This window comes from Numida meleagris, chromosome 2 (genome assembly GCF_002078875.1).
Source record: "Numida meleagris isolate 19003 breed g44 Domestic line chromosome 2, NumMel1.0, whole genome shotgun sequence".
NCBI classification, from domain to species: Eukaryota; Metazoa; Chordata; class Aves; order Galliformes; family Numididae; genus Numida; species Numida meleagris.
Window position 1 is genome coordinate 40590588 of NC_034410.1, and position 25453 is coordinate 40616040.

General features: G+C 42.5%; 1 protein-coding gene and 1 long non-coding RNA gene across 3 annotated transcripts in view; one reads left to right on the forward strand and one right to left on the reverse strand.

Annotated features, from left to right (window-relative positions):
* Positions 1–25447, reverse strand: part of TRIM71 (tripartite motif containing 71) — a 58939-nt gene extending 33492 nt beyond the window's left edge. Inside the window, exon 1 of the mRNA XM_021387986.1 lies at positions 25160–25447. The gene's annotated coding sequence lies outside the window, so the exon portion shown is untranslated. The remainder of the gene's footprint in view (positions 1–25159) is intronic.
* Positions 3995–20800, forward strand: LOC110394227. 2 transcript variants are annotated; one of them, XR_002435464.1, is made up of 3 exons: positions 3995–4159; positions 8445–8636; positions 18064–20800. It is a non-coding gene; the product is annotated as an uncharacterized LOC110394227 (long non-coding RNA). The 2 variants fall into 2 exon arrangements; XR_002435463.1 differs by lacking the exon at positions 18064–20800 and adding an exon at positions 9825–10012.

Here is a 25453-nt window from a genome sequence, read left to right on the forward strand (position 1 = left end):
GAACAGCTATCTGTAAAACACAAGATAAAACAGAATTAACTTATTACTTTATTTTTAAGTATTGTCAAACTAGCTGTATGTGTTCCCTGCCTGCTAAGTAGAAAGTCTGAGAGGTCATAGATAGGATTTTGGCCAACGATTTTCTGCAATCCAGACAAAAGAAGAAAACACGTTTAACCACATTTCCAAGCAGAAGAAAATTAACCTACTAAATGAAGTCTGCTTGGGTCAAAAGACTTCCAGGGAAGCTACCTGTCTCCCTCTGCTTTAGTCTGTTCATCTGTTTAATCTTAAGTCTAGCAAAGGAACCCCCAAAGACAACATGCTGATGGAGGAAGGAAGGGCAGGCTTCCTAGGATTTTTTCAACAGAATCGTCTGTCAGTTCTTTCAGCAACTGTATGCCGTGTTAATCACCCTCTCGCCGTTCATTAGTCAGTTATTAGGTTTATTTAATTTAGGACATGAATGGCTTACCAGGACAACATAATGGGTGTGTGATCAAAAGCGCAGCGGAGAATTAAACTCTGTAAGTTAACATATCCTTCTGATAGGGATTTCGGGAAAAGCTGCAGCTCTACCTCCGTCCCCTACTAGAACGTCAGCTCGCTGCCCCCCTGCATACCACCTTCACAGCAATCAAAATAATGGAGCAACTTTAAGAGCCACACACAGGCAAGTACCTCTGGTAGCTTAGTACCAAGACAGACCTACTGCTTCAGGAACATCGCTTCCTGTAACTCCCCTTTCAAGTAATAACCAGACCACTGATTCACTTAGGATTTAATGAGATTACAGCTTGAGGTGATTTGACTGGAGACCATAAAAGTTTTAGGAGCCCATCTGCTCTGCAAAACTAACCTCTCACACGCTGGGTATGAACTGACCTTTGAAAGCTGCACTGTAGCTTACTTAGGCAAGAATCAAATCCGATTGGCACCTGATGGGCAGACAGGTCAGACAAAACAAGAGACTGGTGCTTTTGGGCAAAGAGGAATTTCCGCATGCACCAATACTCAAGGAGAATCTTTCCAAACAATCAACAGCCTTTTCATTAAGGAAAGACTAGTCACCTCAGGGTACTTCCCCCACCATTATCACACCATTAAAAGCAAATTCAAACGGTACCTGGTGCAATGGCTATAAAGAAACATAATTCAATTCCGACCTTGCCCATATACCCACAATCCATGACAAAGCACTGATCCTTAATCAAACCTCAGTGAGTTTAAAAAAAAAATAAAGGAAATTCCTAATTGCACCGAGGTCATCACTGCCTTCCATATCTCAATTTACACTTTGCTTCCCCCATCAACAGCTAGCACACACATTTTTATGAACCAACTGGTTACATTTCTCACATTTCCTGGTATCAGATCAAACATTATCGACTCTTCTTCCACGAGGAAAGTACAAGAAAAAAATACATTGATTCGAAAAGATTAACAGCATAATGGGAAAGAGCTACTGGCTTTACTTGGTTACCCTTTACAGACCTGTAAGAAGTGGCATCTCAGACAGATCGGAGTTAAAAAAAACTTTGTGAATAGCTGTCCAACGTTTGTATCTAGACTTGAAGTATTTCACACTTTGTTATGACAAACCTGACATTGCTCTCTGCAGAAGAGTCAAGTCTCACTGGACAGCTGTATTGTGTATTTTAAAAGAACTTAGGTGCTGTTACTTTTCCCTCCCCTTTTAGGCCGAGATGTTTTGTTGTTTTGTTCTCACTTCGGTAACAGGCCTCAATATGCAAGTTACATCTGGAAACAGACAAAAGCCAACTGCCCGGCAGTATTGGAAAATTAAAACATTGGGTCAGACTCCAACGGACTAGGAAGCCAAAGGTCAAAGCGGCATTAAATCATTAGTTTCCCAGCTGCCACCAAGGCATGGAGTTGACCTTTGATTTTTTAAAGAAGTGGTCCAAGCAATTTTCTGGTGGCAATATGGGCAATCTGGCACACTGGAATATTATCCTTGAGAGGGGTGGGGGTGGAAAGGAGTTCAGGTCTCAGAGGCAAGAGACTAAACTCACCCTTCAGTCCCTCCAGACAAAGTTTGCTCTGCTAAGCTGCAAGTGCAGTTAGTGAATATGAAATTATCAAATGGTAAAGCAAAAAGACTCAAGCACTTGAATAATTCAAGTAACTTCTTCTATTCATTTAGTAGGAAGAGCAAGGCGAATTTAAGAACATAATGAATACATTCTAGAAAATAGTTACTAGAATATTGTATTTATTTCCTTGAATGATTTCAGTTCAGAAACTGCATTGGGAAAGCCCTCTATTCAGCTACTTATTTTTAGGCAGTATATTTGAGATAAGAGGTCATGGTTCTTCTGATGGAACAACCAGAACACTTCCTTTAACACAGCTGAGGTAGCGAAGACAGAAAGCAAAGGCTAGTTTACTATGTTGTCTTTCTCTAGTCTCCAGGATATTAAATTTTATCTGCTGCTGCCCTCTGGTAAAAGTTCCCAGCCCAGTTCTCATACACAGCCCTGCTGAACGACAAAGCTGCACATACGGAGTTCGGCCCTGGCAGCTTTCAAGTTCCTAGAAAGGGGTTGGTTTTATTGCTGCATGGCAAAGAGCAGCACAGGTATCAAACTGGTTTCTGACACGTCCAACATACATTTGAAAAGCATAACTGATTCTCCATTAGCAGCTAAGCACATGCACACACACAAAACAGCCTGTTTGTAATCAGCCGTTAAGGAATTTGTGTATTTAAAAAGCGTGTATATTTTTAAAGCATTTTCCATTAATTTATTTAGTATAAAATGGTCACCCAGCCCATACCTTATTCTGATGGCTATAAGGAAAGTAAAAGCTACTGCTTTTCTCTGTTTCAGGGAGCAGCGAGTTGTCCAAATAGAAGAACTCCGCCCCCCCCCCCCCCCCCCCCATTCTGTGCCCCAGTGCTAGGGGATTAACCACTGCCAACTCTTCCCATGAGACGCCAAGAGCCACAGCGGCGCCTTTAGGCATGGACTGACCATATAGGAAGGAGCACAAGGAAGGAAAAGCATTTTCTAAGAACTGAAATTAGACATTGATGACTAGTGAAAAAATATGTTTGTGCTGTTAATTTTACAATCAGTATTTCCACTGCCAGTGGGGAAAATGCACACCACTCTTAACAAATACCTTAGTGACTAGGGATGGTCAGGTCAACCTCTAGGAAAGGTTCAAATTCAGACAGCCAGTAGAAAGTAACAAGCTCTGATCACAAGACTCATCACAGGAAATGAGACCCCTTTCCAAAGAGCCTCATGTTGTAATGCTCAAAGCAGCGAAAACACACTTAAGTCTGCATTAGTAACAAATGCTACCTGAAACAGAACAAGGGGAAACCACAACAGGAACTTCTCAAGGAGCAGCAACTTCACAGTTCAGCCAGTTGGCAAACTAAAGAGCTACAGATGAGTTGTTTATCTTTTAAACTTTTCTGCAGGTACTCAGGCAGCACTGAAGAACAACACGCCAGATGCTTTCTGTTACAGATGCCTGAAGACTTCATCAAGACCTTTCAGAGAAAGGCCAGCTCAGTTTTCTTTGCTAAGCATTCTGGTTTAGCCACATTGTAGCACAAGCTCAAAATCGCTTGTGAGCTAGCATTTAAGAGTTGCATTCACCTCCAGCAGCCTATACTGCTCCGTTTCCTAGAGGGAAGACAGGTTCCACCACTGCAACTTTCCTTCTTAAGAGGGAAAGGCCAAGGCTTGCACGAGATCTACGAGCCACAACTTAAAGGAGAATTAACTCATATGGCTGTTGTGCTGCCTTCCTGTCTATAGTCCTGAGATAAGTGCAAGACGTGCCAGCTAGAAAAAGTAGCTCTTCTACAAGCAGCTCTTGTCCATGTTTCTAGCTTTCCAACTTGCAGTCCTGTTAGTTTTCACACAGAAAGAGGTCAGTCACCAAATGATGGCTTTTTTTTTTTTTTTTTTTTTTGAGGACTGGATATTGAGAATATTTCTAGAATCGGAATTCTGGAACTGGGTACCACACACTGTGATGTAGCGTCTGCCACAAAAACATGGAATCCAGCTATTTGGATATAGCCTTCTGAGATGGCCATCCAGCTTATCAAGCTATAGATATGAGACAAGATTCTGCCCTCTAAGCAGCAGCGCAATACTCACCAGCACTACAGGTAAGTAATTTCCTCTTAAACAGCACGCCATAGAAGTGAAACAATATGGTAATCATCTAGGTGACTGACTAGCCCTCTTCTGGCTGCTACATGAAAAATATCTTCTCTGCTTATACTAGAAAAATTTCCATTAGACCTCCATTCTCATCTCTACATGGAACACAGCCAGTGCTTAAGTTTAAAAATAAAATCAAAAGCATTTACAAGGAACTACCAGAGATTAACTAGTATATTGATTTTTCTCAAGCACCCAGTCTCAAGGATGAAAACTATCTACGAATATCCATGCAGAAGTTGAACCTGAAAACAATTAGAAGCCAATACAATATTCTCAGATTGACTGATGACTGTAATGACTGCCAATACAGTCCACCAAGATAATACATGAGAAGGACAATGTTATGCAGTTATCCCCACCCCCTCCTCAGCTGAAGCAGTCCACTCAATACCAGCTAATGACAATAAGGAACCTTGTAGCCTCCCACAGGGAGTTTAGGGAGAAGGAAGACCTGTAGGAGTTAGACTAGAGGGGTCCCCTTCCTGCAACTGCACATTACTCTTCACTACCATGCCTCTTATCACTAGAGCCAGATGCTGGGGGAGCTGCTGGAGAGAACAACAGGCAGAAGCAGAAGCCAGGGACAACAGCCTGCACATTTGGGCATGGTGGCCAACAGCAGCCAAAAACAACTACTTAATGCAAAGCCTCGGGCATGGCTGAAAACACCAACCCCACCACATTCCAAAACATCTTCTGGGAGAAGCAGGAGAGATTTGGCTCCCCCAGACCTATGGATGATGCTGGAATGATCAGCCTGAACTCTCCTCCGTGCAAATAGTTTTGCTTGGTCTATTACCAAGCAGGCAGCAGGCCCACTTCCACCTCAACAGAGATGCTTTTGAGAAACGATTTCTTTCCTCCAACTCCTTTTTGTATGCACACAAAGCAAGAAAAAGTGGGTTTTGTATTGGATTCTTTTTGCTTGGTCCTAACATGCAGCTCTTTGAGAAGTGAGAAGACATCATTCACTACGTTGGTTTTTTTTGACTGAGGATGATCCTATAACTCTTCCACAGGGTAGGAACCAGAGTGGATTTCAGTGGATCCTCCAAAAACAAATGGTTAATGGATTCCATTAACTTCCTAGTCACACTGTCCGCCTTGCTCCACGGGAGTTCCAGTTTCACTAGGAGCAGAGACTAGTCTGTTTTTGATAGGAGAACCACATCAAGTTACTTTAAGCTCACGATCCACTTCTAGCACTGTCCTTTCTGACATTCAGAAATGTGTGCTCAAGTTTGCATTTTCAGTCCCACAAACCAGCTTTCTGGAGTCATTCCCCTAGAGAGGACAATGTGGAGTGCCAAGGCTGAAGCCCAGGCAGCCTAGAGCAGCACAAAGTGCTCCTGGGAGCGGCCCTGGCACCTAGTACTCTCCTCTGATCTGCAAGGCCATGAACATTAAAAAACAACTTATCAGCTGGCATCATAATTCACAGAAACAACACAGGTTCAGTGATTAATTTCCAGGAAGTGTTAAGTCCTACCTCACCTTTTCTCCTGCTTAGAGAAAGGCAAAACCTGAGATCTTGAAGATCCTTTGAGTCCTTGAGATCCTACAGCTGCACAGAAAGGTTTGATGAGAAGCAGGCCTTTGTTTCACAACTCCATTGGTTTTCTTCAGCTTAGTTTCCTCAGGGCTGCCACTAACACTTTGGACAGTGAGTCAAAACAACCCTCTCCGCTGGAAGTGAAGTTTGAACTCTAAAGAGACTGTTCCCAGGAAGTTTGGTTCAGCCACCAGTAACAGGCAGTAGGGACCCTTGGATGATGTGAACAAAGTATTCCTTCCTGACATAATCAAGGCTGGCTGGCAGCAGACTCTTGTATCTAAAAGTCAACAGCTCCCTTAAAGGTCTAACAGATGTCAGCAAAAATAAACATGGAGTTCTCCTAGGAGGTACCCTATATGACCTCATTAATACCTTCCCCTACTGACATAAAAAAAGTTATATGCAGTATTATTGATGCTGCCTTACCTATGATGGAAAAGTAGAAAATAGTGCTCTAATCTGGTACATCAGTAGCAGAAAGCCCCTGCTAGGTAAACCTTAACTGTGACCTTTAGAAGCAAAACTGATCTTGCAGGAAGTTGCATACTTAAAAAAAGTAATTCCAGTGAAACAGGCACTCAAGATGCTTGAGATCTGGAGCTAATACAGACCAGGAAGGGATTTCTTTTCTTGGGGGAAGAAGGGAGGAGTCAAGAAGGAAAAAAAAAAAAAAAAAAACCACTCTCTCTAAGAATGTTAACAGCAGACATTATATCTAATTTCTTTGCATTCCTTCCCCCCCTCCTTTTCCTCCCATTTTTAAAAAACAGGAGCAAACTTGCGAGTTAAGGATTCTGATCAATGCAACATGTTAGGAAAAGAGAGCAGGAGGTCAAGAGGAAATGATTAATCCTGTGCAGAAGACTGGCAGGATGGGTCCTGGAATGGCTTACCAGAACAATGCCCCCACTAATAAGCAGGTCAAAAGACCCTTACAGTGAACAGAAGTCCCAGTTACACTGTACATGAATATTCTTCCCTTACCCCAAGGTTACATTTGCTCATTAAAGTCTGAGTCAGAAAGTAAAACTAGTGTTAAATTAGCAGACAGGTGAAAAGCATGTGGTGCCAGACATAAGCATCAAATATGAAAGACAAAGAACCACAATTTAACATGTCTAAGTGATAATAGCTGCATTCTAAGACAGTATTTACAGGAGGCCACAGTAAACCGAGGAAGAGGGGAAACCCCACCATTACAGACTTCAGCTGCAACAGTGACAGTGTTCAGCTCATGCTGTGACCAATGCTGCTTCTTGATAAAGACTGCTCTTGTGTTAACTGCATAGTTAAACGTGGAAAAGGCCAAACAATTTCACTGCAGGCAGTACTTTGGATGCGAAGGTGCACACGGTTCAAGCTTTATTCTGATAAACAGTTATTTAGTATTGTGGTTAGATGCAGTGTGACCCTGAGAGACTCTCAGCTCCCGATCCCAATCCCACCCTCTTTCTCCCTGTCATCAGTGTTGCAAGGTCCTAGGGCTGCGATGGGGAAGCAGTAAGGGGAAGTCAGCTTTACTTTCGAAGACTATTAACTTACAAGAAGCGTTGTCTACTCCATGATGCGCACACGGCACGGGCCCTCGGGTTTGTGCTTGCAAATACACAGCTGAGGTTTCACAGCTGCTTCAAGGTATGACCCTCCTACTAAGGAAGCCCATTTGCGGTCTCTCAGCTCTTTGTAAACTCCCTCACGTGAGTATTAGCATCTTCTTGGTGCCATTGGAGAGCCGATGGGCTGAAAACTACCCTGTATCGAAAGGCTATTCACAAGTCAGCTCAGTCCCTTGGCGTGGTTTGCTGGGAAGTAGCAGGGAACAGTTTTTTTTTTACACCTGGAATAGCGTCGGTGTACGGTCAGCCAGCTGAGGAGGAAGAGGGGCCGGGCCGCCCCTCCTCCCCGCAGCATGCACTTCGCTCTGGCCACTGCACAACCACAGCCCGAAGGAGCCAAGCGGTGGGGAGGGAACGCCCTCCAGCAGCATTGCTGATTGCCTTTGTATCAGCAAACAGCCTCCATTTTGAGGAGCTGAGGGTTTCGGGGCAGCTTGGGGAGGCCAAACCTCAGCCTTCAGTGACTAGGAATAAAAGGGGCAGATCCGTACTCCTGTTTTCCAACACAGGGTGTCATTAGTGCCAGCACATGCCAGCTGTGCGCAGAGGGCACATTTATCCTGTGGGCCCACTCCTCCTGTACCTCGGGTGCTGAGCCCCTCCTCCCACCCCCGGAGCAGGGGCTGAGGGGCATGAAGTGCAGGGTGCCTGTGGCCACACTGGGCCCTGCGCCACAGTCTTGGTAGATAACACTCAAAAACCTCACAAATTTTACTAAATTGGAAATGAAAGCCAGAGCCAGGTATTGAAATGTATACACCATTTTAGTTTACACTCTTTTATTCCATCCTATTGCATTTTTGCTCTCCTGGTTCTGACAAAACCCAGCACCTGAATCCCACCAGTTCCACAGGCACAGCCTATTCCAGTTGGTCATCTTTGCACTGCTGAGTATCACATACTAGGCCGCTCATTAGATCGGTGCATAGAGTTGAAATTTACCTCCTTCACACCAAGAGCATTCTGACTAATTTATTAAATTTACTGTTTCTGAATCTGATTGCCTATTCACATTTTCACAGGAAAACATGTTGAAAACATTCTTTTTACGTTTAGGCCCGAGCTACTAACATACAACAAATTCTGCGCCACATGTTAAGAGAGGTTGCCTCTTTAAACACGTCCTGGTCAAGTGTTGGAGTCTCTGCTGACAAAAGCAAGCTGAAGAAAGAAGCTTGAGAGCAAGGTTAAGTTACAGCTCTGCACAGAATCATGAGCAGTTTTTCAGCCACACACGGCTGATGAAAGGTAAAGCACCTGTGAGCTGACCAGGTGACATTTTGCACCCAGTGTGCCAATACGTAGGACAGCCCTGTACGGCTGGTTCAACAAGCCAAATACAAGGATGTTAAAGAGCCAAATAATTGTTATCTGAAGCTCAGCACACGTGCTGAGTTCAGTGCAAACATCCATTTTACTCTGCCTCCCCACACAAAAGCATGAAAAGTAGATTCCAAAGTTCAAGCACTTACTAGAGGAAATGTGGAAATGAAATCCAGAAGAGTCTCACCATAAGCAGTGGTTTCCCCAATATTTAGAGAAACAAAGTTATTAGGCAGCAACTCTGTGACAACACTATTTAGGCTGCATCTCCTAACCCTAAATACTTTGCTCATATTCCATGACAATGACCACTAACCAAAAGCTGGCCCCTCAGAAGAGCCAGGCTAACACATGGGTTGTGATATAACTAAACGCCTTCTATTTTACACGTAAGAAGATACTGTCCCAAGAACAAATACATTTCAACTATAGCTAAATTTTATAAATAGGATCAAGCTATATTGCTCCCTGCCCCCAAGCTTCAGCTGATTACCTTTAGAAAACAGAGCCCCCAAGCCCCAAGATTATAATCCTATTCCTGACAGCCACTGTCCCAGCCTTCACCCTGAACTTAAAAAAACCAACCAGATAACTCCCCAAAATAGCAACTACACTGTCCTCTATCATCCCCGCTCGGACTTTTCTTGATGCTCACCATCTTTCTTACAGCACAATTCCTACAAAACAACTAGTACTCAGACCCCAAATCTTGTCCTTTTTAATACAAGTATAAGCATTACTGTTACTGCAAACATTTTGTGGTGCTGCAGACCTTCAAATTCCATCCCACTCCCCTCTTTGAAGCTTTCCCCAATGGCTGTCTCGAAGACAGGGCCTATAAAAAAGAGTTTATTTCATCAAATTGGAAGTGGTAGAAGGGGAAACAGCCCTTTGAACACCACCACGATTAACTCATTAGACTAAGTTAAGTGTTTTGCAGTTTGAGTATTTTGTGGAGGGAGGGAAGAGAAGGCATACATACCAGCCGTAACACTGATTTAAAACAGTTCAGGGGAAACAGGCAGAAGCAAGTACAGGGCTTACTTTCAAATACGAAAAGAAAGGTATCTTCTTATTGACCCTCTGGTCACATTCTGTGCTGTTTTTCCTTAGGACCATCTAAACAAGACAGATGTAGCCACTATTGAGGCAAGCAGCTGAAGTCTGAACACTGGAAGGCACTCAGGAGTGGGGGGTGGAAGGGAAAAGAGGGAGAAGAGAAGAGGAAGCCATTTGGCTATAAAAAGGATCTTTCTTTCCTGTTGAAATGCAACGGTAAAGAGTGTCAAAATGGCTTAAGGGTGGGGAGGTCAAACATGTTTTGAGATGTTAAAAAACTCTTAAGCTCTGTAAGAAAAGACTGAAAAAAATCTTAAGGTAGGTTTTTGTTCTTCTCAGAATAGTTAGCCATCATAATAGCTGCAAGCAATCCCAACATTTCTGTGGCCTTTTTCATCAAAAACGACCTAGAATTATTCAGTTAAGATTCTATCCTAAAGAATTTTTCACTATAAAAAACATTGTTAGGAAACTAATTTTTAAGCATCTTATTTGCCAATCCTGTCTTCAACAAGCCTCCATTTTGAAATTAGTACTGCTTACATAGTTTGACTTACTCAGCAATATTAAAGATGCTGGGAAATGCACACTAAGTTGCACTTTTATTAAATATGTGGCATTTCTATTCTGCATAATTCCCATTTACTCCATATGCTATCAAAACAAAGCATGACATACCTTTTTGCTATCAAAAACTACAAGTATTTTAGGAACGCTGAGGACTGGCAGATGACTTCTGCCATTTAAGAAAGGAATTTCAGAGCTCTCCTAAACCTTAAGATTCATGAAGAAGACAATTAAGTGTTTACAAAAAGTCAAGATGTGAGGAAAGGCTGTGTAAAATTTATTATCTTTTACCCATTTTTATTTCTGTACTTTAAAGTCTGCAAAAATGCATGCAGCTTACATGGTGATACTATATTTTCTATGGCGACAGTATGCGTAGTCAGCTTATTTTCTAGTTTGTATTGTAGTGATACAAGATTATTTTTTTTTAACCCAGGATAAAAAAATTTAGTGACATGAAATAAGAGCCACTGGAACACAGAGTGGCAGCCTAGACCCTCCCTCCCTACTGAAGAGAAAACCAGGCTCATCCTTGCTGTCTCTTAGGCCAGTTATTGAGGCTCTGCTCCATAAAGCTGAAGAGCTCCCACAAGAGACCCCAACACATCTCAGAAGTTAAGACTTGAAAGTTCATTCACAAAACAGGAACTTAGAATTATTTCTGTCTCATCTTCGTTAACTGCATACAACAGGGACACAACAGAGCAAAGCCATTTCTCCACCACGACCTCCCACCCCTAAGTTCCACACTTGATGTGGGAGAGAGTGCAAGGAGACTGAATACCTTTGGGAGAGGGTTTTGAGATGTGACTTCTGAACAAATGCTGCAAACACATTCCTACCACCATCCCCATCATAGAGCTTAAGTAGCACAACAAGAAACTAATTCAATTTGGTAATACAGAAGTTAGGATGTTCAGCAACCTGACAGTCCCACTCTACCACTGATGTCTTCTCATGTTCTCTAAGCGCCTTGTCTCTTTCTCAAGTTTCTGCATTCCTCTAAAACTTTCTACATGAAGTGGTGATTGCACTCTGGGATATGGGTGTTACTGCTTTGCACCAGTTAGTTCTATGCGAATAGTGCTCAGAGAAGTGGCATGTCAGTCAGACTTCTCCCTCATTTTGACAAGTGTGAAGTCTTCCCAGCACTCAGATGGACTGGCTTGTTAGGACTAAGAACAAGCATTGGATGATCTTCAAGGCTGGTTTCCTGGTTTCACATTTGGTAGACTGACTGTCCTCAAATCAGCCTTCTCTAGGCATTTTCAGGAATTAAGGCTCACCACAGCCAAACATTTATATCAGCATAACACTAGACACACAAGGGAAGAGACAAAGCTGCTTACAACAAAGTAATTTGGGTAAAAGTGCAATTTTCCTCTTACGTGGGAAGCGTTCACAAATTAGGGATAAATTCTAACTTCACACAACAGGCAATACTGAAGATGTATCATACTTCGAAATTCAAGCCAGCTTCACTGAAACTGCTATCAGAAACTCTTAGAACATGACTCTCTTTCTCCAACTTTGAGCAATTCAGAATCGATCAACATTCTTTATTGGAAACTATAACAGTGGGAAATACTTTGTTGATTCCTTTTTAGGGAAAATAAAGATCAAATCCCCTTATGCTAGATATCTTTACTCTCAAATGCCAGTACTGGTGCCAGAATTATTTGGTCATCTACTTTTAGCAAGAACGCAAGCCCATCTTAGCCCAATGTTTTTAAGAGATGCACACAGAGGTAGGTCAGAAAGTCGAGTTGCCAGAACCAAGTTCCACTCTCTCGTCCTTTTATTCCAGAGTAGGATAAGTAAATGAATAACATTTCCATACAAAAACCTCAAGTCTATAGAGTACGACATGAAGACTTTGACAACACAGCCATCCAACTACTCAGAAGTCATCTCAAAACATCACAATAAACTAGAAAATATTTTATTTTTAAAAGGTCAGGGCAAAGATAACCAAGAGATGGCAGTGTTTCTATCTGGTAAACAAGAAAAATAAAAATGGTTGATAGCATTCTAGTAGGGTAGGAAATCCAGCTACATGTAGCTGTGACAGAGCACAGGAGATGCAGATTCTCAACTGCTCTTCTCCCCATCTGCAGTTAACCAAGAATGGGGTGTAGTGCCTGAAGAAGCTATCCAATTTAATCAGGTTTTTTTTTTTTTTTAAAGTATCAGTAGTAGCATATTACTGCAAAAATCCAGGTTTATAGTAATTGGATGCTTATAGACAAGGTGGCAATATTTTAAGTTTTAGTAGCTGCCGGTAAATTAAGAGATTTTCAAGGCAGTTTTAACTTGACAAAGAATTCTCAGTTTTATAGAACTCAGATTTTGGCTTTTTCATTTCTGACTTAGTTACAAAAAAGGAAGAGGAACTGCATAAATCAGTACTTAAATTTCACTCAGAATTTAAGCTAGCCTAAGGAAATCCCAAGACTGCCTCACCTCTAAATTTTTAACATGGTTATTGAACACTGGAAGATGAAGTTTCAGTTCACATGTTCAGTGCAAAGGTCACAAGCTCTGCAAGACCATGATCAGAAACATTCCAGAGCAGTGTTGCTTAATTCATGGCAACAGCTTTATTTAACAAAAGCACTCAAGGAATGGTTTCTCTCCGTAACTCCATATGGGATCAAACATGAAGCAACTCAGCTTACTTCAAGAAGTGGCTTCTTTGACCACATGAGAGCTGGGTATTTTGAGAATTCATTTGGTTGGTTTTGATTCTTAAAAAAAAAAAAAAAAGAAATGTTTAGACTTTGATTTATAAAGATCTTCCTTTCCAAAAGCATTTAGGCATACCTAATAGTAGTGAAAAAAGCCATGCCATACCTATTTGGCAAGAGTTTATGCCGTGCTTGGAGAGAATCAGATACATGAAATGAAGAAAAACAACCCACAACACGATATTCTGACTCTTGCTGATTTAGTAGAAAGTGTGTTTCAACAACAGCCATTCGCTCTTAGCAAGCTGCTGGCAGCAGTTTGCCTGGGTTAGACAGGTCTCTGAAGAGAGGAGTTTCCTTTCTTAGATCACACGTGTAGTATTTTACATCATTTCACATCATATCGCCCAAGACACACGTGCTGCTTCACTAGAATATACGCACCCAGAACAAGTAACTAGATCTACAGCTGTGGAAGCCACCTTGGATAATTCCCCTTTGAGGGCAAGAGACTACATAGATGTCTGTCAAGCCCAGTCTATGCCACAGAAGCCAATTGGAAAACTGCCAGTATTTCTAATACGAGAATCCCCTAATACAGGTGGCAACTATTTCTTTACACATACACACCTTAACATTTCCCTATGAAAACTATAAGCCATAATGCAGAATGCCTCAAAGCAAGGAATAAAACAATTTGTCAAAACTCTCAGAATTTCCCAGAACTGACAACCAGAGCAGAATTATAAAAAGTATATTTTCTTTAGTACAGCACATCTACATTCTAAGGTAAGCTATATATAAATGCACATTAATTGCTGGAGAACAGTAACTGTTCTTTCTTGTGCTAGAGAATACCTGGAAGAGTAAACAACATTTCCAAGACAGCATAGCATTTCACTGAATCTCTCACCTGCTGATAGCATATTTAGATAGCACAGTCATCTCAGCTGGGAAGTATCATTATACTCAATTCTTTGTTTTGGTGTTTGTTTTTACATAAAACACTTCCTTTTTCTAATCTACCCCCTAGCTTATAAGAAATGTTTCCTTTTGTATTTCCACTTTGGAGGGCATTGAAAGGAATTCAATCTTCAAAGTAAAAACAGATGAAAATGCTGTCTCTTCTAGAAGATGAAATTTCACATAGTAGATGGTATTTAGTTGAGACCATGTTTTTGCTATTACTCATGTTAGAAAATAGGTATTAAGGAGTAGGACACCCTTCAGGGCTTTCCCATGCTCATTTAAGATACAAAATAATTAGAAAGGACACCGTGTGAACTATTTATCCTAACACTGTATATTGCACAGCTTTCTGTTATTTTCTTGTGGAACATTCACACTGAAGACCAAACAATTCTGATAGGACACTGGCTCAACATACTATTCTCAGATTAACTATCAAATTTACCTTTCATTTAAGGAAAAAAAGAATCTTAATCTGCTAACCAAATACTCCTAAATACTACATAAAATTGTATTTATATAAGTATACCGATAAAACATAAAACCAAGGCAAATTCACAAAAGCATATCACTAAATAGAAGTGAATGTGTGTACCATGTTTTGACAATGACCAGAGCTAGGAATAAGAAACACTAAGTCACAAGAATGCTTTATAATGAGAAGCAAATCATGGCCTTTGAACAAAAATTTGCTTAAAGCATTTGAGTCCCTTAATTCCATTTCAATGTTTGGGTGGCTAGATTTGTGGACGAGAAAGGAATTTATGGAAGAAGGGGAAAAGAGCAAGTGTACGCAAGAGACAAGGAACTTTGGTTGGTACTTTTTGTCCTGCTTCCGTATCACATTTTCAGCTGTCGTGTTTTCTTACATCCATCATCCAGTGTTCAGTCAGCCTGGCATTTGCTTCCTTATTTCTAGCTTTGAGCCAGCTCACTCTGCTGCTTTTTGCCATAAAGAGATCAGATACAGAATATACAGACTGACTGGAAGAGGCTGAAGCAGAGGAAGCACTGATTTAGATGATGAGAGATACCCGTACCAAGTGAGACAACTGGCTGTTTCTTGGCTAACTGCATACTAAACACCAACTCATTTCATCCCCGTGATGAATGCAGCTTCTGCTCAGACTCCACACTCCTGAGTGGCTTCATCTGCTTGAGCTTCTCAGCAGCCCTCTTCTTCGCTGAATGCATAGACATTCAGCACAGATGGGTTGCTGTCTACAGAACAGAGATGCTAAACTGAGATTGTTTTTACAATGAAAGTGAAGCTATTACACTGTTTAACAACTGAAGAAATTATGGTCCTTTCTGTAGGTAATTTAAACACCATTGTTACACAGTATATAAGGGCTGATATTTCAAAATGAAGCTACTAACTGAAAGAATGGTTCAAGGTGAATTTATGTTCCACTACAAGAAGTCAACACCTGCACTTACAAGGCTAATGTTCTCCCATTCCTACTATCAGTGTGGGAAGTTTTTTGGCATTACTGACAAGAGACCAAGACAGGAACACCAGTAAACTTGTCAGTAATTATATATTACTTGAACTCACTTCACTGGCTCAGAGGCATAAGACAAGTAATGAAAGAAAGAACTGATGTGGAAGTGGTCAAGTAAAAGAAAAGCCTTTGGATCCAATCCATGCCTGAGAGTATATACAGTGACATTAATTTGTAAAAACAGCTGTTTTAATAATGCAAGATGGCAACACTGATAATTCTTAAGCTGGCATATGTTTTGGTGGTAACTGATTATCTTCTAAGAAAAGTCAAAGAGAGCCAAATAAGGAGAAACATATGTGGCTACAGTCAATAATTGCTCAGATACTTTACAAACAAACCCCAGTAATTCAGTCACCTTGTTTCGCCCTAAGACTGCAGCAGTTCCTCCAATGAGGGGTTGCTCCCTGCCCTCCTTTCAAGCCCACGTGACTAAGAAGTCTACTCTTGGTACAAAGATGTAACTTTCTTGAGCAGGTATGTTTCCTTAAGCTGGCTTGACTCACCTGCTACTCCTCAGAGTAATAGCTTAGATTCAGAGGTACTTAGTGAACTACTATTTGACAAGATACAAAGATGAGATAACATCCCTTTTGCTACAAAGGCAACAACATGAAGATAAATCATGTTTATTTTGACAAGTGACAACTATCTAAAACATATACAGCAAGTATATCAAATTTGTATGCAGCTTCTCCCTGACAAAAGCACATCTCAAGAGTGGCTCGAGGTTTGGAGCGGATGGCCTTCCAGCAGCATGCCAGATATGCAGAAAATCAGCTCAAGACCCTCCAGGCTGTTTCTATTCACAGCAGCCTGCTCAGACTGCCCACTAACTAACCCTGTACTAGCCATCCCACCACCTACAGCCATACAGTGTAATTCAAGTAAAGGAGTCATGCTTCAGCAACAGAAAGCTCAAGGGTCAGATGTTATTTCTGTTCCGCTAAGAAGATCAGACTCCTTGAGAAAAACAGGTGATGCTAAAAGAGCAAGAGCTACCATGAAAAAGTAATGTCAATTAATACACGCATTGTCTACAATTGAGAAAGCAGTGGACTTTTACTCTATGGAAGCGCATACTACTATCTTTTTGGACATGGTCACTCAGCAGCACTTGTAATCTTGAGCTAATGCCTAGCCCTATTGACTTCCACAGTACTCCGAAGAGAGGAGGGGAAACAAAGTAGGTACAGTTCATCCCCAGTTGTTGCTGTGTTGAGCACGAGCAGCACTGGGAAGACTGGGACCTCCCTGTTCTAGTAGTTCTTTCATATCTCATTTTCTGCAATTCTCTAAGGTTTGCTGTCATTGAATTCTTTCAGCGAATAATCTATCTATTCCAGAACACTGTCTGATATCTCTTGCTCTGCCTTTTTTTTTTTTTTTTTTTAATAAATAGCCCCTTCTCTCTACGAAAATGTTTGTCCATATACCCAAAGCTCTTTAGCACAAGTTAACATCAAATGCATTGTGCTGGTACACCTTTGTCACGTTGCAGCTGTTTCTACAGTGATAAGTGTGTGCAGGGGATGATATCTGCCATTTGTTCAGTCTTTTCAAGTATAATTCAATAGAGAATTTAGTTATCTGTGTAAGTTTCCAAAGCCTGCAAACACTTCAATGAGAAGCACAATCTCCATTATCCCTACAGATAGACATTCTTGTCTGCAGGGAGATAGTTCTCACAGCAACTTCAGTCGTGTTAGTTATCAGTCATCAATTAAAGAAATCTGGGTTTCTAGTTTGCTCATGTAGCCAGAGAAACTCTGTGCTCAGGGACACACTCAGCTGGCTCGTTTGGCAACCAGTTTCTTCCAGAGAAGTCATGCCTTTCTCAAGTAACATCCTTGTATGGATCAAGTATTCCTGAAATTTGAGTGACTTTGTCTAGCAGCCCGCAGACCCCCTTCACGCTCCAACTTCAATGTATTAAATCTCCAGCGCCTTTGGGCACACCATATATAGCAGTGGGGGCGGGGGTGAAATTTAACCCTTTACCAGCATGCCTTTTAAAGGAAAAAAAGAGACTCGAGATGATTCTTTTTGTTCTCTAGCAGAGTTCTTCCTCAAAATAACAGATTCACTGTCCCACACATACATGCACACAAAGCATTTTAGAATTTTGTAGTTGACTTCTGAACAACAGAAAGACACAGCCATAGAAAAACCCTAGAAAGTTCCTGATATTTATCTTACCCCCTCTATCACCCAACATGACTTTAGTCGAGGTTACAGAAGAATAGGAAGAGTGACTTTGTCAAGTGACAGGGACCAGTACCAACTAGTTCTGGCTAGCTATTCACGGCCCACACTACCAGCCTTTCCACTGGAGAGCTGCAGCATCCTCTAGTTCCTTGGTGCAGCACTAGGTTGGATTACGAAGCTTAAAGGCATCTACAATGCAGACTGCTTTCAAGCTTTGCTTACAAAGATTTAAGTCACTTAACTGACAATATGAATGGCATGCATAATAAGAATGACTGAAATGAAGGGTAAAGAGGGTGTTTTCAAGTTTGATAGCTGACATTTTTCCCTAACTAAGTTTCCCTTTTGTTAACCAAGATCAGCTGAACAAAGGGCTGCATAACACTAGTCGTCCGGGACACACCTGCCACTCTGGACAGCAAATACTGAAGCATACTAACAGAACCCAAGACTGCGCGGGATGAGGGGAAGACACAGCAACAAGCTCTAACTACCATCCGATAGCCCCACTGAAGATTGATTTCCAAATGATTAGTCCCAGATAGCATTTTAACCCATCTGAACATGTCATTTGGTCGTTATATACATTGACAGTACCTTACCTACGGAAATATTTACAGTAGACGGTGATTTATAACGTTGCCTGTCCACAGAATGTATGGGATGAGCATGTAACACCAGCAAACAACTAGCAAGAGACGAGGCTTAGCAAACTTGACAAAATGCCTTTGAATATTTTGCTTATGCGTGGAAACCAACATTAAAGGGAAGATGACGCAACTCAAGTTTAGCTATTACCTTTAGCTCTCTAAAGACATCACTAAAGAGGAGGATGCATCCCTCTCCACCCCCAGAGCACCGAGATCCAAGGGCAGCAGTTGCTATCTGACAGTTCTGGAAAGCACTGGCAGGGAGACCAGCCTTGGTGGTTACCTGTGTCATCTTAGTTAATGAGGATTATACCATAGTCACTGGCAGGGCAAGACTTAACTACTGAGGTTGCTACTTTGCCTGTACTAATTGGTCCATTTCAGACAAAAGTAAGGTTTTTCACATTTCCTTGGTTAATATAGGCTATATTTACTGCACTACTGAAGGCACACCTCTCTGTCCCCAGACTTTAAATATTCAACCCTGAATAGTAATTTTCAGCCACTGCTAGGGATACAAGACTGCCTCAGGATGCCTACCTGCTGCTGGAAGATAAACCCTTTTCTCCAAGTTAGTGCTACGCTGTTGCAGTGGTGTTAGGTATGCAGAATCGTTAAGTGAGAAGTTTCTCATTTAAAGTTTCCATGTGAAGACTTAGCCTCCTCAAAAAAAAAAAAAAAATCACCTATACCAGTAGGAAAGCTGCTGACAGAACATCATCCTACCACTGCTCACCTCGAGGTTTTAGAAATGCGTGCTATACATTCAAGTGAACGAGAGGAGTGGAATTCTCATTTCTTGCTGCTGAACATGCCGCAATAAATGAATTCTTGTCAAGTGTGAGTGCTGTATGCATAGGTAAAATGCAGCACAGCAGAACAACACAGAACATACATTCATAAGCCTCATCTGTGGGTACCACATTTTACTCCTTTTCATGCTGAAGAACTAGAGCATTCAAAGCTGTTCACTTGTAATACATGAATGAGATTATTAGCTATAGAAACTATCACTAAACGTTATTTTCTTGAGGGCTGGTAAAAAAAGAGAGAAGTAGCTTAGACTCAAATTTAGGGAAGGGCTCCTGCCATATTAGCCACATACTTTGTCGTGTTTTTTTGTTGTTGTTAAGATGGGAGGGGTAAGAAGATGAACAGAGCTCAAGCTGCCGCCAACAGTACAGCACTGTAAAGTTTAGAAGACAGTCAGATACTATCACTGATTCTTCACTACATCTTTGTTCTATTCCTGTGAATTCTGAAGTTGACTTGGGATGCAGAAACAACTCATTAGGTGAGAGGATGATACCCATCCCAGCTCCACAGCCTTCCAATGGGAGGAGCTGCAGACCATTCCATATACAAAAACATGTAGAACAAGGACATACACCATGAGGTTTTAGAATCAGGGACATACATTCACCACCATTAAGAAAAATCCCTGCATTGCTAAGCTATTCCCATCCAGTATTTCCATACTTCAATTAAAACTTAAAATTACAGTGTAAATGCATTTCTACAAATTATGTAATACATAATTACGATTCTTATGATCCAAGATTATATTTTTAATTGATCTGTTGAAAATGGATTACAGGCAAAGACAAATCTCTCCTGTGAAAACCTCTCTCTGGAAACATCAGTCTCAGATTCAGTGCACTGTTAATACAGCCTAAGGTCTGTGTTCTCAACACAACCCTGTCTGGTGGAAGGACACCAACAGCTCTGCAGGAAGGAAGGGAGCATGGGAAGAGAACTAGGAAGAGACAGGGTCAAGACAGTATTGAAAGAGGAATGGTACCTTCTTAACTTTAAAACAGAGGAACTAGGTAGTTTTCCTCTAAGGAAGCATGGTCTAGCAGGCATGTTTATGTGCTCTTAAGATTTAGCAGAAATGATAAACTCCACACATGGTACAAGACTTGTTTTCTAAACTGATATAAAAATTCAGGCAGACCTTCTGTCGAAGTTACTGCAACAATGAAGTCTCCAAGTGTAAAACTGAGGTTAAGGGAATTTTTTTTTCAGTATGTGGCAGACTAGTTCCATGCCTATTTTGCTTGCACAATTATAACCTGAGAAATTTATGCTGCAGTCTGTATGCAAGCTTCTACTATACTCATACTGTCGGCTTCTTAAAAGTTTTTCCAAGTAAAAACAGTCCATGAAAGCTCCTCAAATGGACAAGGCATTTATATTTCTTCCAGTTTACTTACTGGAAACTGTCTGAAGTGATAATTAATTAGGCCAGGAGTGTAACGATATCAGATTATCACCAGGAAAAGATTCACTGTATTTTTTTCCCTACAAGTTGAGTATATTTGAATATCTGCTATACCGAAGTAGAAGAGGGCAGTTTGATTCTGTACAGAATGGTAATCTAAGCCCTGTTTCACAGCCAGCAAAGTTAACATCCTTTTACAAAACAGTTGAAGAATAATCTCTTTTCATGCAGGGAAGAGCAAGGAGGTAAACATTTGCTGAGGGAAAGTGCAACTTGAAGGAAAGCAAGACAGAGTAATTTACAAAGTGACCTGTTTAGTACCAGGTATCTGAACACAGCATGGAAGTTAAAAAACACAAAAACAAAGCACATGTGAAAAAGTAAGATATTTTTGAAGCCCTTCATCATTCAGAAGATAGAAAGTCCACATTACATAGACGATATATGAATGGATTAACTCAAGAGTGTTCCATCTTCTTCACTGGGAATAAAAACTGAGTGGGAAAACAAGTGTCAGAAACTAAACCCAAAATATTGTCTTAAGATTGGATGCTTGCATATGCATTTGATATTTGAAGAGATGTGGCAAATATGATAAACGAAGGGTGCAGCACTATATAAAGACCCTGCACAATTTCTTATATATACACTGTGCACTACGTATTTGTCTAGATTCTCTTGATGTGCAAGTTGTTCCATAAACCTAAAGCAGCCATAGCAGCTGCACTACTGTAAACGATTATATATTACAGCTGGTGGGTGAGGGCGAATAGCATAGAGTGCCATACAGAAAGCGCAGCATTTGGCAATGATGACAAACCACAAAGGGAACCATATCCAACATACTCTTCCTTCCCAGAAACTCTTCCTCCTTTTCCCTTGCAGAAGTTCCATTTTCGCCTGTGATTTTACACTAATGCTACATGGAGGAAGAAGAGTTTATTTACCACATGAATTGGTTAAACTAGCCCATGGAGTCATCTGCTGAATGCACAGAACCAAGTCTGGTGGGGAGAGGACAGATGCTCTCCTTTGAGCAGCCACAAAACATTAAGACAGCTTGCTCCTGTTGTGCAGCCAGAACTGCTCAGAGGAGCTAAGGTGTAAATTCAGTGAACCAGGACTAGTACCCTTCAGTTGCACTGGCAGCTGTTTGAATTCCTCCCCCCCAGCCATACACAAACTTACAAAAATTGTGCCTTTTGCAGTCTGCAAGGCAGTAAATGTAATCTTTCTGGTAATCTAAAGAGACAAATTAGGAATATATGTAACCCTAGAATTCAAAATAGCTATCTAATTTCAGCCAGCCTTCCTCAAGTGCACCGATATCCCCATGAAACTATTTCAAATCACTGATCCGATAAGGAACTGCTAATGAGTTTGTGAATTAAGCTGATCATTAAAGAACCTGACCGAAGTTGTAACTGATGCAAGCAAAAGGAAAGAACAGTGTGGCCAAGGAAAAGGAGAAAAATAATTTCAACATCCTTTCTTGAAGTGGAGGTAAGCCATGGTGCTACAGGGTTTCGCCGTGTGGTCTCTAAACCACTTCCAAACTGGAATTTGTCAAGCAACACGAGACCTATGGGGTAACAGACCATTAAGTTGACTGGATCTGGCAGCTCTGCAGTTTCCTTCCCAAGCGTTCAAAGTCTGCTATTGAAGTGTTTTGACCAACCACCACTGCTGCATCACCAAGTGATACTAAGGGAACTCCCACATTATTCAACTTGAGGCTTGTGACGTTTCCCACTCGTTGAACAGTGAAGTCATTTGAATCCAGGTAGTTTCACCTGAACAAATATTCCACAGCAATCCCAACATTTTCTAAGCATCTAATTTGGCTTGTAGTCTTATCAACAACTCTATAAAAAGAAAGAGGTGACCTTTCAGTCCAAGATACGAGACAATCAGGCATGCTGGCAAAAGTCAGCACATCTGATTCACTTATGGATTAGACCAAGGCAGAATCTTCTTTAGGGTGAAGTTCTACTCTACTGGCTTCTGTCATGACTGCAACACTGAGAATTCTATCCACACAACAAACATGGTCATATGGAAGAAGATTCCAGAGTTGCTATAGAAGTATTGCTTCCTTTGCAGATGGCTTTGTAACATCCAACTGAAATAAAGTTCTTCCATGCAGTCCCGAAAGCATTTGATACCAGGCAGGGAGGTTCCACCCATTAAGCAACTTGACTGGGTTTCAAGAGCATCCTCATGGCAAAAATAGAAAGTTTGGCTTTTGCAGGAACATAGTTTGCTTCCTTTCCTTTCATGTATCACTGTAGTATTTGCAGGCACTATCCACCCTGAAAGCAGAGCCTAGAGTTTCATTTTCTTCAATACTGCTGTTACAGTAAGTCAGCCTCTTCCAAGCCACCAGTGATTTCAAGCACTCACACAAACAGCTCAACAGCACAGAGAGCAGAACCAAGTCAGAGATCACTTTTGATATCCCACTGAAGAGCCAAAACGCTCATTTTTGTACCCTGAAAGGATGAATGACTATGTTGATCTTGCCTTGCAAATGCCTATCAGCTGTCTAGCTCTGAGACTTTGAACACCTAGGAAGCAGCCATCCACAGTGCTACTTCCCTATCTCACTTGCGCGCAACCCAAAATGGGGATGTGGTAGGAGGAAAGGTATGAGAACTAGATAGAACTTGGAAAAAAGACCAGACAAAACTGGAACCAAAAGGTGGGAAGCAATAGTGATATTGGAAGGTCATGCTGAGAGGAGGAAGATAAGGGAACCAGCTGCTTTGGCCCAGAGAAACTGCAGAATCAAGGTCAGCCTCTCTGCAACTTATCTCACATAGGGTGAAGAGGATGCATCCCAGGGAAGCAGAGCTCCACAGCTGAGAACTACCGCTCTGTAAGCTTACACATGACACTGCCTGCGCCTAAACTTACCTGCGGGACACTGCACTGTGAGAAACATCCTGCTCAGTCGCCAGCTTTTCCACTTGCATACTTAGTGTGCGCCACAATTCGTAACTGCAAAGACTTAAAGTTTCAAGCTGCCATTCCAGCCGTGCATTTTAGGTTAGACTTCACTTTGGCTGTCTAACAGTGCGTTTAGGGTATCACTTAAGTACTCTCCTGGAAGGCTGCCTTTCTATTATCATGCCTTTTATGAGGCTGTAAATAGCATTCTTAGAATTAAACAAGCAATAACCCTCACCGTTTTGCAGCCATCCTTTCTCAAAAACTGTACATCTTGTCCCACATTTTTAGCAAAAGCGAGGAAGATTTACAGCATGAACTGTTCTCTACACTCACAGTCTCACCCAAATGTTTCCCCTCGAGTTAATAATAAATACTTGCAAACACTAATAAGGCGCACCCACATTAAGGAACCACCAAAACTCACCAATCAAGAACAGCAGTCGATCATTAATTTGCAGAATAAAAGCTTTTCTCAACAGGGGCTGAAGGCTTGAAAGCACTCACTTGTTCTAAAACAATTTCTCGGTCTACAGGACACAAGGACATCCAAGACCAATCCTAAGAGACACGAACCCTTTCTTTCCAAGCATGCTTTTGGAAATAGAAAGCGTTAAGTCACATAAAAATTAGCAAGCTTTTTTTTTTTTTTTTCTTTTTCCAAGAAGTCTAGAATCTCCTTTAGAAGAAGTCTTCACTTCTAGAGAAGCTGTACAGTTTACACCAGATGAGAACATCTTTCTTCCCTCTGGTTTTTAAGCTTTCCACGAGTCTACAAGATACCTTGGGGCTCCTGGCCCAGCTACCGCTTTTCACGAGTGGTAGGGAATAGTCGGCATCTGCTGAACTCACATTTTCTCTCCTTGGCCACAGGCAACTCTTAAGGAAGAGGAAAAGCGCCTCCTGAGCTTTCCAGAAAGTTCGAGGTAGCGCAGCATCAGAGGAGCTGGGCAATGCCCGTGCAAACTGAGCGCGTTACCACGTTTCCTCACGTTAGAGAGATAACTGCATGTGTTTGTGAGCGGGTGCCCCACGGAAAGCTCCGCGGCTGTCCCACCCCGTTGTCTGCCGGGAGGAAGCTGCTTTTAGCGCTCAAAGTGCCGGAAAGTTCCAGCAAAATGCCCTGGCTGGACCCCCAGCACAGACGGGGGGGACGGCGAACGGCCATTTCCCACTTTCCGAGGAAAACCAAGTCGCCAGTTACCACACCAAGAAGCCACGTCCCAACGAAACTCACAAGACTCGCAGCTCGCGGTGCGCCGGCGGCCGCCCCTTCGGCGACCCAGCGCTTGGGATCGCGCGGAGGAAAGCTCTCAGCGCGGCCAGCGCAGCTCTCCCCTGGGCCACGGGGCAGCTACCTGACACCGGCGAGCGCTTCCGATACCTTTCTGGCTCCCAAAACGCCCGTTTTCCTCCTTACGAGCTATCCTCCTTCCCCATTTATACGTTTTCCCTCTCGGGCGCGCCGTACGCCCAGCACCCTACGCAGCAGACCCCACCAACGGCCCACAGCCTTCCCCTCCCCGCCGCGCAAGAAGGCGGCCGGGTTCCCCCCGCCCCGCTGGGGCCCCGCGGCGGGCAGCTGTGGGGGCGGGGAGGGCGCAACGCGGGGCGGGCGGCACTCGCTCACCTCGTCGTCGTGGTGCTGGCAGTAGCTGGCCCGCTCGGGAAAGACGGAGAGGATGTTGTAGGGCGAGGCGGGGTAGGGCGGGCTGAGGGCGAGCGGCGCGGCGGGGCCGGCGGAGGCGGCGGCGGGGCCGGCGGCGAAGCGCTCGATGAAGTGGTCCTTGGTGAGGCGGACGCGCTGGTGCGCCCGCACGCAGTTGTCGCACAGGTGCTCCTGGCAGTCCAGGCAGCGCGAGCTGGCGGCGTTGCCCTCGTCGCAGGAGCTGCAGCGCGGCTCGCCCTGCCGGCTGTGCGGCCG